At 30.7% G+C, this 14,379-nt stretch overlaps 1 protein-coding gene across 1 annotated transcript in view; it reads right to left on the bottom strand.

The window, feature by feature from the left end:
• Positions 1-9,520, bottom strand: part of LOC142333708 (acetyl-coenzyme A transporter 1) — a 53,641-nt gene extending 44,121 nt beyond the window's left edge. The window contains exon 1 of the mRNA XM_075381138.1: positions 9,346-9,520. The gene's annotated coding sequence lies outside the window, so the exon portion shown is untranslated. The remainder of the gene's footprint in view (positions 1-9,345) is intronic.
• Positions 9,521-14,379: the final 4,859 nt, after the last annotated feature.

Here is a 14,379-nt window from a genome sequence, read left to right as displayed (position 1 = left end):
ACTATGTCATAATCACATAAATAAATGAGATTCCAAAAAGTCAAGTTACAAAGGGTATTGTTTTGCGTATTTGATAATTAAATGAAATGCAATTTAATAATCAATAAATACTATCTTATCATAAATCAACCACTGATAACCATACGGCTGCTAATTGCAGATCTCATTTTACAGTTGTCTGTATATTCTACATAATATTTTCTTTCCCTTACTTTTCTCCAGGTGAATAAAAAAAAAAAAAACTAAGTTTTTTATTAAAACTTTTGAGATGTGTATATGGAGAAAGTAAGATGTATGGATAAAGTGAGGAGTGAAGAAGTAACTAACAGAATTAAAGAAGAAAGAGGATTTGTGTCGGAAGAAAGGAGACTGGTTACGATATTTTGTTAGAGGGTGGCAACTGCATCAGAAGGGTCAGTAGAAGGAAAAAGGAAGTGAAGAAATGATTAAGTTAATAGATGAGATGAAGGCTGAAAACTACCAGCAAGCAGATGAAGAAGGCTGGGGACAGAAACGGATGGAGACAAGTACGGGTAGTAAGGGACCCGTCACTAGGCAGAACACCAAATGATGATGATTATGAACACTGGTGTGAATAAGTTGTTTTCTTACAGATGTTTTTTTACGAGGTATATCTCTAAAGTAAAGGCTGTAGGGAAATTTCTCTCTTTAAGGTCGGTGAACCTGTTTCGTTAACGGCCACGCTAGTACTGTACACACTGCATTGTTGTCTGTAAGTTGTCGCGTTGTAGTATCTTTCATTACGTGTGAGTTATTACGTTATAAAATGAATAGGAAAATCGATGTTGCCGCCGACTGTGAAATACATGGAGTCCTACGTTTTTCAAAACGTTAAGCCGGCTGAAATTCATTGGCAGTCGGTTGCTGTGTGGCGATAGTGTAATTAATGTAAGAAACGCCAGAAAATGGTGTGAAAGGTTTAGAAATACTAGAATTAAGTGCACGATGAAGAACGTTCGGGGAGGCCTTCGAAAATCATAGAGGACTTGTTGAAACGCGTCGATGATGAAATCAGAAAGGATCGTCTCTCAACGATTTTCGACCAGGCCCTTCTTTTTCCTGATGTTTCAAGAGCTGTTATCGGTCGCATTGTTCACGACCGAAAGGTTTGTGCAAGTCTTAACGGAACGTCACAAAAAAATCCGAACCGGATCTGCTATGGAATTTTGATGCGTTAAACAGAAAGAGGCGATGAAACACGGATTTCGTATTACACGTCACAGAGAAAACGGCAGTCAAGTCAATGTCGTATTCTCAATCACCAAACAGACCGACGCAAACTGATGATCTTTTGGGATCGGTTTGGCATACTGCCGATTGATTTCATGCCACGTGGAACGACCATAAACCTATTTTTTTTTTTGTCTTCAGTCATTTGACTGGTTTGATGCAGCTCTCCAAGATTCCCTTTCTAGTGCTAGTCGTTTCATTTCAGTATACCCTCTACATCCTACATCCCTAACAATTTGTTTTACATATTCCAAACGCGGCCTGCCTACACAATTTTTTCCTTCTACCTGTCCTTCCAATATTAAAGCGACTATTCCAGGATGCCTTAGTATGTGGCCTATAAGTCTGTCTCTTCTTTTAACTATATTTTTCCAAATGCTTCTTTCTTCATCTATTTGCCGCAATACCTCTTCATTTGTCGCTTTATCCACCCGTCTGATTTTTAACATTCTCCTATAGCACCGCATTTCAAAAGCTTCTAATCTTTTCTTCTCAGATATTCCGATCGTCTAAGTTTCACTTCCATATAAAGCGACACTCCAAACATATACTTTCAAAAATCTTTTCCTGACGTTTAAATTAATTTTTGATGTAAACAAATTATATTTCTTACTGAAGGCTCGTTTAGCTTGTGCTATTCGGCATTTTATATCGCTCCTGCTTCGTCCATCTTTAGTAATTCTACTTCCCAAATAACAAAATTCTTCTACCTCCATAATCTTTTCTCCTCCTATTTTCACATTCAGCGGTCCATCTTTGTTATTTCTACTACATTTCATTACTTTTGTTTTGTTCTTGTTTATTTTCACGCGATAATTCTTGCGTAGGACTTCATCTATGCCGTTCATTGTTTCTTCTAAATCCTTTTTACTCTCGGCTAGAATTACTATATCAGCAAATCGTAGCATCTTTATCTTTTCACCTTGTACTGTTACTCTGAATCTAAATTGTTCTTTAACATCATTAACTGCTAGTTCCATGTAAAGATTAAAAAGTAACGGAGATAGGGAACATCCTTGTCGGACTCCCTTTCTTATGTTCTTCAATTATTACTGTTGCTGTTTGGTTCCTGTAAATATTAACAATCTTTTTCCATCTCTGTATTTGAACCCTAATTTTTTTTAAAATGCTGAACATTTTATTCCAGTCTACGTTATCGAATGCCTTTTCTAGGTATATAAACGCCAAATATGTTGTTATACCTATATTCGTTTAAAATTTAAACTTTTGTAATGACATTTGAATCAAAATGATAAAAATATATACATTTTTAAAATTTACTCTAGATAATTTTCTACTGTCTTTGCAACTGTCCTTAGTGACAGGGATTGCTGTTTCTTACAGGTTTGGTGAGTGTTACTGACAGACAATTGCGCGCGTGCACACACACAATGTTTCAGAAAGTTTTTGCCATACTTTATTCCTCTAATCAAAATAATAGATAGATTTTGTGTAAAATAGCTCTGGAAACAGTTTGCTTACAAATTCTGGTTAACAAATGATTCCCCAGATTCTATTCTACAGATCGATCAAATAATGCAATATTAAAACACTTTGGACACAAGTTATTGAGCAAAATTAGTGTTTTTATTTGCAGTCTTACAAGAAGAATTGAAAAAGAATCGAATGCACGGCTGTTTCCACTGGTTTCAAAGAAAACTTTTAAAATAAAAAAATTGGATTTTAAAAGCACACTTTTTTCACTTTTATCTTAAATTTTGTTTATTAAATTGCTAGCAGTAACCAAATAAAATTTCAAGACAAATTTGATCTGATTTTAAAATTCTTAGAAAAGTGATGTAATAAAAACAGAAAAAAAAAATTTAAATCCATTTTTATCGACTGAAACAAAAAAAAATTTCTAGAGACCCGTGATGAACTTATTTTGATAAAAGAATACTTATACAATATAGCTGAAACTTACTGAAACACCACTTACATATGATTAGGCAGTCTGGTATTAAGAATATCGTTGAAAAGTGTGTGATTTGAATTGAATTATAACTATTCACTTAGCGTTTTAATTAATATTACTGGCAAATGCAACCGAGTAGAAATATTTTACAAAATCTTATTGTCATATTTTTAAATAATATCAATTTTCTTGTTAACACTTTAATTTTATTTTAAATATACAGCTAATAAGAACTTTTAAATGAGATGGGAATATGATAAAAACTATAATGGTACCGCATAGTAGGTTTTTATTAAACAAGAGGTATTTTGATTGTTTTTGTTTCATTTTGAAAAATCCTTCAAGCAACAATATTTCACGTAGTATTCACATAGCATTTCAGATGTAAGTTTGAATTATTAAGTGAACATAATCAATACCTAATAACAAACTTTATTAAGTTTGTTGATTAACAAACTTTAACTTTTATTGAAGCAAAACGGATAGCTGATTTTATTGCAAATTAAATTAATTTCATTTGCACCCACGAATTTATCATCTAAGACGTGCACTCACACTAAAAGCTACAGAATATTACTAATACACTGATAAACATAATTTTTGTTTCCTAACATGCGACGCATGATTTTAATCTGTTTTTTGATGCTGAAAATGGATATGAACTCAGAATCTTTCTATTACCCACCATTTTTGAACAATTTTTAAATTTTAATTAAAGAATTTTTTTCATTTTTCAACATATATTTATCATTTTGCTCATGTTTTATCGTTTAACTTTGTCAACGTAATTTGTAAGCTATAAATAAACAATACTAGGCAAAGAATTAAATCATATCATAGTCACACATATGACATCATGTATAATACTGAAGAGTGAGCCTTCACGGGCAAAATTAATCATGTCTGTGCAAGTCAAAACATGTAGCTGAAAACACAGCTGTGTTTTTTATATTAAACACTGGATTAAGGAATGAATTAATTTTGTTCCGTCTTATTGCTGTCATAAGTTTGTTAACAGTGCAGTGTCATAATGCATCGAAATTGTGTAAATGATGTGGATGGATCATTTTGTTATGTATGTGGCGAGTTAAAATCAAATAGAAAAAAAATTACTCCTTTATTTAAAAAAGTATATCATTTGTACTTTCAGTGTAAAATCTGTGATCAGGATAAGACACGGGCTCCTCATATAGTATGCACTAATTGTCCTGTATATTTAAGAGAATGACTGAAAGGTACACAGAAGATTTTGCCATTTGATGTACCTATGGTTTGGCGTGAACCAAATGATCATGTAACCGACTGTTACTTTGTTTAACAAGTGTGTCTGGAATTTCTAAAAAATTTAAACGTACTGTAAAATACCCTTCATTGAAATCTGCAATCAGGCCTGTACCTCACAGTGAAATTATTTCAGTTCCTGAGCCGCCTCTGAATGTATGTTTCAAAAGCAGCGATGAATAATCAGGCAGTACTGAATAAGACAACAATGATTTTAATTTTGAATTATCTTCTGATAAGCCACATCCTATATCGCAAGGTGAATTAAATGATTCGTTTAGGGATTTAACTTTATCAAAAAATCAAGCTGAACTGTTAGGATCAAGACTGCAAGGTAGGAATTTACTTTTAAAAAAATACAAAAATTTTGGCCTTTTGAAGCCGACAAAAAGAATTTTCTCAGTAATTTATTGATGAAAATAATTTCCACAAATATTGATGAGCATATGTTGTACTTAGAACAAGTTCCTAAACCTTTTTTGTCTATCAGTGTTATCATTATGCATATGTGTATGGCAGAATTGTATCTTATCTGCCTTTCATTCTCAAGACCAAAATCTCCAATTTCAAACTCTTGGTACCATCTAAATACTGTTAAACAAAGAGGATAATTCTCTCCAAGCACAGGAGTCATATCCTACAAACACTAATCAATACATAACCCGTGCGCAAAATTACCTGGTATTGTTTTCGACCACGACATTACTAACACAGCTAAAAAGCAAATAATATTGAGGCAGCGACTAGAGTGGCTACAATGCAAGTTAGGACCTGTTTAGACATGCACTGACTTTTAACCTCCTGTGATGATCTGTTCTATTGTATTGCAAAACTTTCATAGTGCTTGTTATCCAATTTGAAAACTTGTACCAAAATTCCAAAAGAAATAAGACAGGTTAAATAAATAATTTATGTATTGGAATATCCGAATGCTGAATTGATCATTTGGGTGAGCTAGTTTATAAATCGAGGACTTCAGCAAATGTATGATACAGTTAAACGTTAAACAAAGTATAAAATTTCAAAATAAGAAACTCGGTTAAGGTTTATTCAGGCGATTGAGTTACCTATTCTGTTATATCAGAGTAGCCATAAAATGAGTATTCATTCAATGCAAGCACCAGAAATACCTACAAATTTTGGATGGATTTACATTGTTTACAAGTTTGGATGTGTTTAGATAGATAGATTTCACATTGAAGATACGAGAGCATAGGATATTACATCAAATTAGACATATATTTATTATTTAATTTTTAAATATTATACATTGTTCTGAAAATCACTGTGCAGTATGCTTTAGAATTATGTGGTGCATTTTTTTCTTTCGGTGGTAGGTTGATTGCCCGGTGGGTTTGTTGGGCATTGCTCAATAAGAAACCACGACATAAGTTGTTGAATTGTGATTGAATGGGTGCTTTGTTTTGCTTCGTTTATTGGAATCAATAGTTATGAGAAACTTAATGGTTCTTTTGGTAGAGGAACACATTTTTCATTGAACATGTCTTTCATGAAGGTGACAAGTATACTGATTTAGTGAAGCACAAATTTTCTGAAAAGTTTCCAAATACTCCTGTTCCTCATGGCAATGCGGTTCTAACTCCAATCAAAAAATTTCAGGCAACAGGTTCTATTGAAGTCAATGATTGAAGTTGGAAGACCACCTAAACTAAATAAACAGAAGCCGCTCGATATTTCAGATGCTATGGTCGAAAGTCAATCGAAGTGGTTGTGTAAGTTAGCACAGCAGCAAGATATCGCACATAAAGTTATAGGAAAAGAACTAAAACTTTTCCCTTACAAAATAATGTGTCTTCAACAACTGAAATCTACAGATCTTGCCAAAAGACTAAATTATTTTCAATGGTTTAAACATTTTATGGACCAAACTTCCATACGTATCCTTGACATTTTGCTGTACCATCTGGGATGGTATGTTAATTCACAAAATACATGACTGCGGTTGATAACTAACCCCCATGAATTACATGAATAATCTTTACATTATGCGAAAATTGGAGTCTGGGCCAGTTTGAGTAGAAGCACTGTAGGTCCAATATTTTTTATTGTGCTGTTTAACAAACTTCGTTAGTCAATAAAAAGAAGTGGAAATAAATCATGATTGGTTCCAACATTATGGTGCCACAATGCACACAGCTAACAGGTCAATGACTTTTTTACAAAATGTTTTTGGTGAATGGAAATAATGGCATATGTAAGAGACATTCCAATACATCATCCAAAAGTGATTGAAAACAAATTGAAACGTGTGCATTGTTGTTGGAGGAAGTATTTACAACACCTTTTATCAACTATGTAGTTATTGTAATATGCGTTTCTATAAAATAATGAAATAAAAATACAAAGTAACAATCAAAAACATCTTGTCATTATACTTCCGTAATTCCATTGTACAACAACTTTCCGAACTCACTGAATAAATAAAACAAAGATAAATTCATTTTTTAATTAATTAAATCTGTATAAATTCAAAAAATAAAGGAAGCTACGTATCAATGTATGTATTTTGTGGTGAACAACTGGAAGTTATTATCACTTGAAAAAACCACATAACTCAAAGCTGTATTAGAATTACATTGAAATATAATGATAGCACATGACCAAATAAATTCTGTTTATCCAGGATAAATAAAATCTAGCATCAAGATATTTTATAATTTATTTTTTTATGTTTCAGGACAGTTTTCTTTCATAAATATTGGTTCAATTTGGTACAACAATATGAGGTAAATGCAATGAACGTATTTTAAATTTGAACAATTTAATTTTTCATATTATTCATCACTAAAAATTAATGACTAAAGATTACAGATCCATCAGATACATATAGTTATACAGAAGCACAAGTAATTTTAACACTAGGAGGAACCTGAATTCACCACCCGTTCCTTGTTTGAAGAAATGTGACAGATATAAAAAGACTATTGTAGGCTATTTTTTTTATAAATTAACCTAACTGTACTTAAAGTTATATTAAATTCATTAATATTAATCATTTTAAATAAATGTATTTGTTTATTAAACAGATACACTTGTTTGATAAATTTTTCTGTTGATAAATAGAATAGGTTATATATTACTGGATAATCTGACCCACATCCAACCCAGTCACTCTGGGGTTTTGTATGCTTAATTTTGAAATAAATCTAAATAAACAACAGCTATAAATGTTAAATAAAACAAATTTTGGAGGTAGTAGGATATGGAAAAATAGAAAACTCATTATGAGATTGTAAACAGAAACTCTACTGCCCACAAACTGGAGAACTTGAAATGGATGTAAAAATCTTTTGCTCAGAAAACTAAATTATTAATAAAAGATAAAAATATTACAAATAAATACGTGATAGTTTATACGCACAAACTGCAGTAATAAAACTGGAAAAAGAGCAATATAACACCAGTAAAGAAAAACAAAAGATAATATTACATTTTGGAAAACGCCTGACTGACAAGTTTGTCAATTTCAGCTCCATCAGCATTCACGTATGCTAATTTGAAATTCCAATACAATGCTGCATAACATATATAAGGGGAATATGATTTATCACTATATAGGACTATATTACAAGTGTCATTAGATCACACTAAAATCATGTGTTCCAAACACAAATAACTTCAGCAGGAATACATTAAGCTTTAAAGTAACAACTTCAAATGCTCATTTTGCAAAGTTAACATTTCACACAGAATGTGTATCATAAATATAGCCAAGTATAAGCTTCTTTAGTTTTTTTTTTTTGCAAATCAGGTCATTCATTGGCTAGGAACCTGCGAGATGCTCACATGCATCGTAATTGGAAAATAAGATTGATGCACTATTATTTTTTATTATTAGATGAGAAGTGATGGTAGATTTTAAAAATATTTTGACCTGATACTTTAAAAATTCCTACTAGAGATCACATCTAACACTATTTTAAACCTCCCCAACCTTCATAAGAGATAGTCCCAGGCCCTATATCTCAAAATATGTTTCAAAAAATGAAAAATTAGTTAAAAATTACTTGAAATTACTTAATATTATTGGCTAGAGAATAATTTATATAATAATAATTTATTATTGCATTATATTTATTTAATCTGTTATTCAATTTTGAGTTTTCTAAAAAAATAAATTTTAAATATTTTATACATTGAAAATATACCATCCATATAAAGATTATGTTTTTATTCCACAATAGTTATTTACTAATGGTATTGGTTTTTTTATTTCATAAAAATTATAGGTATTATTTTCGCCTAATGCTTTGATACTAATATGTATAAATGAGAACATGAGAAAATTTGCATAAACAGGCAAAGTGATCTGGACTGGAAGAAATGTTAGTATTTTTTATTATTAATTTAAAACTAGGCTAAATAGCAATCTAAATTTTAATAACAGACAATCAGGTTAACGTGTATTTTATAACGTGAAGCTTAATTTTTTGAAATACATAAAAATGTTACTATCAAAACAAAGCGATACATTATAATGACGACCTACAATTTTTATTTTTGAACGCTAATTACATAAAACTATATTATAAGAAAAAAACAGATATAAAATTACTTTTCATAAACAGAACATATTATATATAGTTAAAATAATTTGGAAGTGTAAAATTAACTATATTCGAATTACAATACGCTACGAATGGTTTACATCATTATTTAACGACATATGTGAACTGTTTTATCATACATATTTTAATTAAAACATTAAATAACATTTACAAGATAATTACATAATAAAAGAATAAACAAAAACTAATGTAAAAATTCCGTAAAAAAAATAAATAAAAAGTGAACAATAAAATACGTTCAAAAAGGTGTGTGACATAACCTTAAAAAGCATAACAGCGTTAAAATAATTGTCTTTTTACTTAACTTACCTATGTATTTTAATAATACAAATCATTCATAAATTTGCAAATAAATATAAGTTACAACTTAAAATTCATAAATAAACAATCTTTACAGTGTAATATCGTGTTAATTAAAACAACGATAACGCACACATTCGGCTTCCAAGACTGACGTGTACTATAAACAGAGTAGAATTCAACGTATCAGCTGTGAAGTTCAACCAGTACCACACGTCACGTGACGTCTTTATACCAAAATAATGTATACGTTGTATAAATGAGTTAAACCTACGAATATAAACTGACCAGACACAAGGAAACGTAACAACTGTTTTGTTTTGCTATTAACTTGTTATGAATTCTATCCTACCAACATACCGAGTACTGTACGTCAATCATTTTTAATCATACATTTCATACTTTTATCTTTTTCCCTGTTTAGCCTCCGGGAATCACCGTCAGGTATTACTTCAGAGGATGATATGTATGAGTGTAGGTAAAGTGTAGTTTTGAACAGTCTCAGGTCAACCATTAATGAGATGTGTGGTTAATTGAAACCCAACCACCAAAGAACACTCATATCCACAATCTAGTATTTAAATCCGTATAAAAGTAACTGCCTTTACTAGGACTTGAACGTTAGAACTCTCGACTTCGAAATCAGCAGATTTGCGAAGACGAATTCAACACTAGACCAACCCGGTCGGTTAGTACAGTGTATCTGTATCGATTATAAATAAAAAAATATAACAATATTCTGTATCTTGTATCCATCCTAAATAAAATATATTTCTTGGATAAACAGGGTGACCACCTATTAAAAAAAGGGCCTTTTGGATCAAATTCTAATGAGTTTGATTGATGATCGGTTCTGGGTGATTTTGAAACATCTAGATTTTAAGCCTACCTGGGTCTACATAGACTAATATCGCTTTTATAAATCGTGGTGCTAAATGTTTTCCAAATCAACCATCACGGCAACATCTTCGAGTAGTCTTCCAAATGTGTACATTAGTACACATTTGGAAGAAATGTGCACACCAAATGTGTACATTAGTACACATTTGGAAGAAAACGTGTAATAAAGTAAAAAACGTTTAATTCAACGTTTTATACAACATTCTACATGTTGTTTATGCTCTTTAATTAATAACATTTATTTACGTACCATGAACAAGTCATATACATAATGTTAAGATCTTAGTAAAGCATGCATTACAATGCTTGAATTTTGTTCCAAAAAATAAAATTCACCTTGCTAAGGGAAAATGTAAGGCAAAGACATAACTAGAACTCTTCCTACTAGGGAGCTGGAAGCTTTTAATCCTACAATGGGAAAGAGTTGTGGTATGTTACAATACGAACGCAAATCATAACTGAAGCTTATATTATACTAATGGTGTATAAATATTACATATTTTTAGATTCTGTTAAAAAACACATGTAATAAAAATTATGGAGAGGGTACCATTTGTGCCCAACAAAGTAAAATTGATACAAAAATTTTAATTTTATTTATCGCTTAAACAAGTTCTGCGCGACGGCGATGTCGTGGTTGATAGTATACGCCTAAGAAGTTGCATGATTTCATCCGTTCACGTGAACGATCTTTTTTCTTTTTTACCTGATGACATTTAATTGCAGTGCTAGATATTTATTATACGGAAAGAAAATCGTGAAAGTATTTTGGTTTAAGACCACGATATAGTTACATTCCTTGACTACAAAAATCCATAAGCCATAATAAAACTATTGGATAAAAGAAAAAAGCTTTGTTTAATGTTGTAATAGCTGTGAGAGATGGTCCAAAAATCAGACGTATTTTTGGAAACCACATACGGTAATCGTTCAAGAAAATGAATTGTATGCCCTTATAAACCGTTCAAACAAATCGGATGCATTAAAATTTCAATACTGGATAAACAGTGAAATATATTAACTACATCATTATCACGAGGTGTTTATCATGTCAAATGCTAAGCAACAGTAAAAAGAAGACTCGATGAATTATTATTTCATCAATGAATTTTAATAAAGGCATGGTGAAAAATTAAAAAAAAAGGATGATTACGGCTAGAGGATAGCCTGATTAAAAATTGCAATAATGTTTTCAAGATGCAAAGCGAAGCGTATTGACAGACGACAGACGACGACGACAACGTGACAAGACGAAACGTTCGGTCTGTTGAAAGGAATCCACGAACCGGAGAACGTCTGAAAAACAAATTTCAATGTTACGGTGTCAAAAGAGAAATGTGAGGACAAATACTTGATAAATAGAGGGGACGAGCCGAATATCATAAACATCTTGCAGAAAAGCAAATTAAAGTTACTACATGAAAACATTGTGTAAAATCATGAGGTAGTAAAAAAATAAAAAATTCTCTCCTGATTTTGAACATTCTTTAAAGAAATTACCAGACGATGACCGTATATTTCTACGGTTTTGAAATTGACATCTACCACATATGAAGAACATATATATATATATATATATATATATAATACTTAGTACATGTACAACTTAAAAGTATTTGTTAAGTACTAAAAAATAGATTTCTTGTGCTACTGTGTTATATTTGCAATTTTAAGAAATTTGAATAGAGTGGTTTAATTTTTTTTGTATTATAATCCCCCCAAAATAATCATGAAATTAGCTTTCTCTATCTGTGCAAACATTCTTTTTATAATAAAAATTATGTTGTTATAAAATTAAGTTTAAAAGTCGATTTAATATTATTTTAGAAACTTAAAAATATATTTTGCCTAAATAGAAGGGTATATGTGAAGTAGACCTAATATACTCGTGCAATACATGAGCTGAAAGTTTGCCCCTCGCCAACTGTTGTCTCCAGTGTACTAGACTGTTGTTTGCATTTTATATACAGGTCGGTGACAAAGACGGGGTAAAAACCTTCAGCTCACTTATTGTAATGAAACGAAAAGTGCACGGTGGAGGAGAGAATCTTTTTTGCAAACTGCCATTAATAAATATTCTTATTTTTTGTGATCAAAATTTCTATATAATAATAAAAATATAAAATAAGACATTTATTTGGTTTCAGTTTTAAATGTAATGTTATATATACACAGTGTGTCACAAAGTTCTACCGGGATTTGGGACTTTTATAACCTTTTCTATGCGTCAAAGTAATGGAAAATGTTTGTATAAATATATGTCCTAAATTGCTTCGTTTGCAAATTACGGGTAGTGAAAGATTTTGCTCGGATTTCAGCTATACAAGTGAAATGAGGTCGTCCTGAAATTTTTAGGACATTAGTTAATGGGGCAGGAATTAGTGATTTTGTATGGTTTTTGACCAGAAAAATCGAATAGAATATGTCCCAGGAGTATCTGCAGTAGTTTTTGAGAGTTCTGGGATGAAAACCAATAAATTAGGTTAAAATAAAACCCTTTTTTACATTTGACGTACAAAAACTTTGTTAAATGGGTAATAAACACATAATTTTTATTATTGTTTATATAACTTAAACCATATTAAATTTCATATTAAAAAAGATCCAAATTCAGAATGGACAGTACAATAAGATGATCAGAACTGGAAATTCAAATAAAGCAAAATGGGTAATAAATGTAAGACAGAACAATAACATTCATTACACATTATGTAATTTGATTGTACACACTGAAATGAAAAAGATAACTCACAGTACTAAGAAAATTTGTAGTAAAGATATAATTGAACAAGATTTTTTTTTCTATTAATATATTTATTGTAATAAATTTAAAAAAAATGAATCACTTTAATATTAGGTGTTATTCTTTAGGAGCTGACTTCAACGACTATATTTTTTCTTGCCAAGTTACTACCTTTAATTTTCTAATAAGTTTTTCAGAACTAGTTTTTTGAACAAAAAATTTTAATATCTATACAAAAAATCTTAGTCTGTAAGATTACGTTACTTCTTAGTCTATAAGATCCGTCTTCTAGTTTTCTTGGTCCCAATATTTTCCTCAAGATTCTTCTTTCACGTATTTCCATTTCCTTCAGTTCATTCTTTTTCCTGAGTATCAAACATTCTGATGCGTAGAGTGCCTCTGGTTTGAGCACGGTAGTGTAGTGTCTTATTTTTTATCTGTATGATATACTCTTTTTGTTGTAGATATTCTTTGTTATCCCGTATGCTCTTTCTAATTTCCTGGTCCTTTTTGTGTTAGCTGCCTTATCGAGTCCGTTAGCTTGAATAATTTCAACAAGATATTTGAAACGATCGACTCTCCTGATATTCCCTCCTTTTGTTTTTATTTCTTTCTCCTTGTGATGTCGGTATTCCATGTATTCCGTCTTCTCGTAAGATATCTGTAGTCCTGTCCTTATGGCTATTTCCTCTAGTAACTCAATCGATTCTCTAGCCTCTTCAACATATATATATATATCTCTACCTTTTTTTTCTAAAGTCAATACTCACATTCCTCTGTACCAATATGCATGTTATAAACCAAACTGATCCACCTAAGTACAGAAATATACATAAATAAGATAACACTTAATTTATTTCATATTTTACAAAAACATTTTCGTGGAAACCCTCATCTTTTTGTAAAATATGAAATAGGGTAAGTGTTATCTTATTTAATGTATATTTCTGTACTTAGGTGGATCAGTTTGGTTTATAATTTATATATATATATATATATTGTAAACCAATAAACCAAATATATATATATATATATATATATATATATATATTATAAACCAATAAACCAAATATATATATATATAGGATGATTCAGGAGAAAAGGGAAATAATTTGGGAATTGATTCTAGTTTTAAATAAACAAAAAAATTCATATATCCGAAAATGCTTTGTTATTGTTACAGCTAGTGAAAAATTCCACCTGAATTTCATTTTCCCCAGTGAAATGAGGTTATACTGAAATTTTTAAGGCATTATATAAGGGGTAAACTTGATGGTTTCTTATGTTTTTTTGACATGATAAATCGAATAAAACAGGTCCCAGAACTGTATATAGTGCAGTTATCATGATATCCAACATAAAACAGAAAAATCTGTGGTGAAAAACAAGTTTTTTTATTT

The sequence above is a fragment of the Lycorma delicatula genome, chromosome 13 (assembly GCF_047948215.1).
Source record: "Lycorma delicatula isolate Av1 chromosome 13, ASM4794821v1, whole genome shotgun sequence".
In the NCBI taxonomy this organism is placed as follows: Eukaryota; Metazoa; Arthropoda; class Insecta; order Hemiptera; family Fulgoridae; genus Lycorma; species Lycorma delicatula.
The sequence above is the reverse complement of the archived record's forward strand: the minus strand, read 5'-3'. Positions and strand labels throughout refer to the sequence as shown.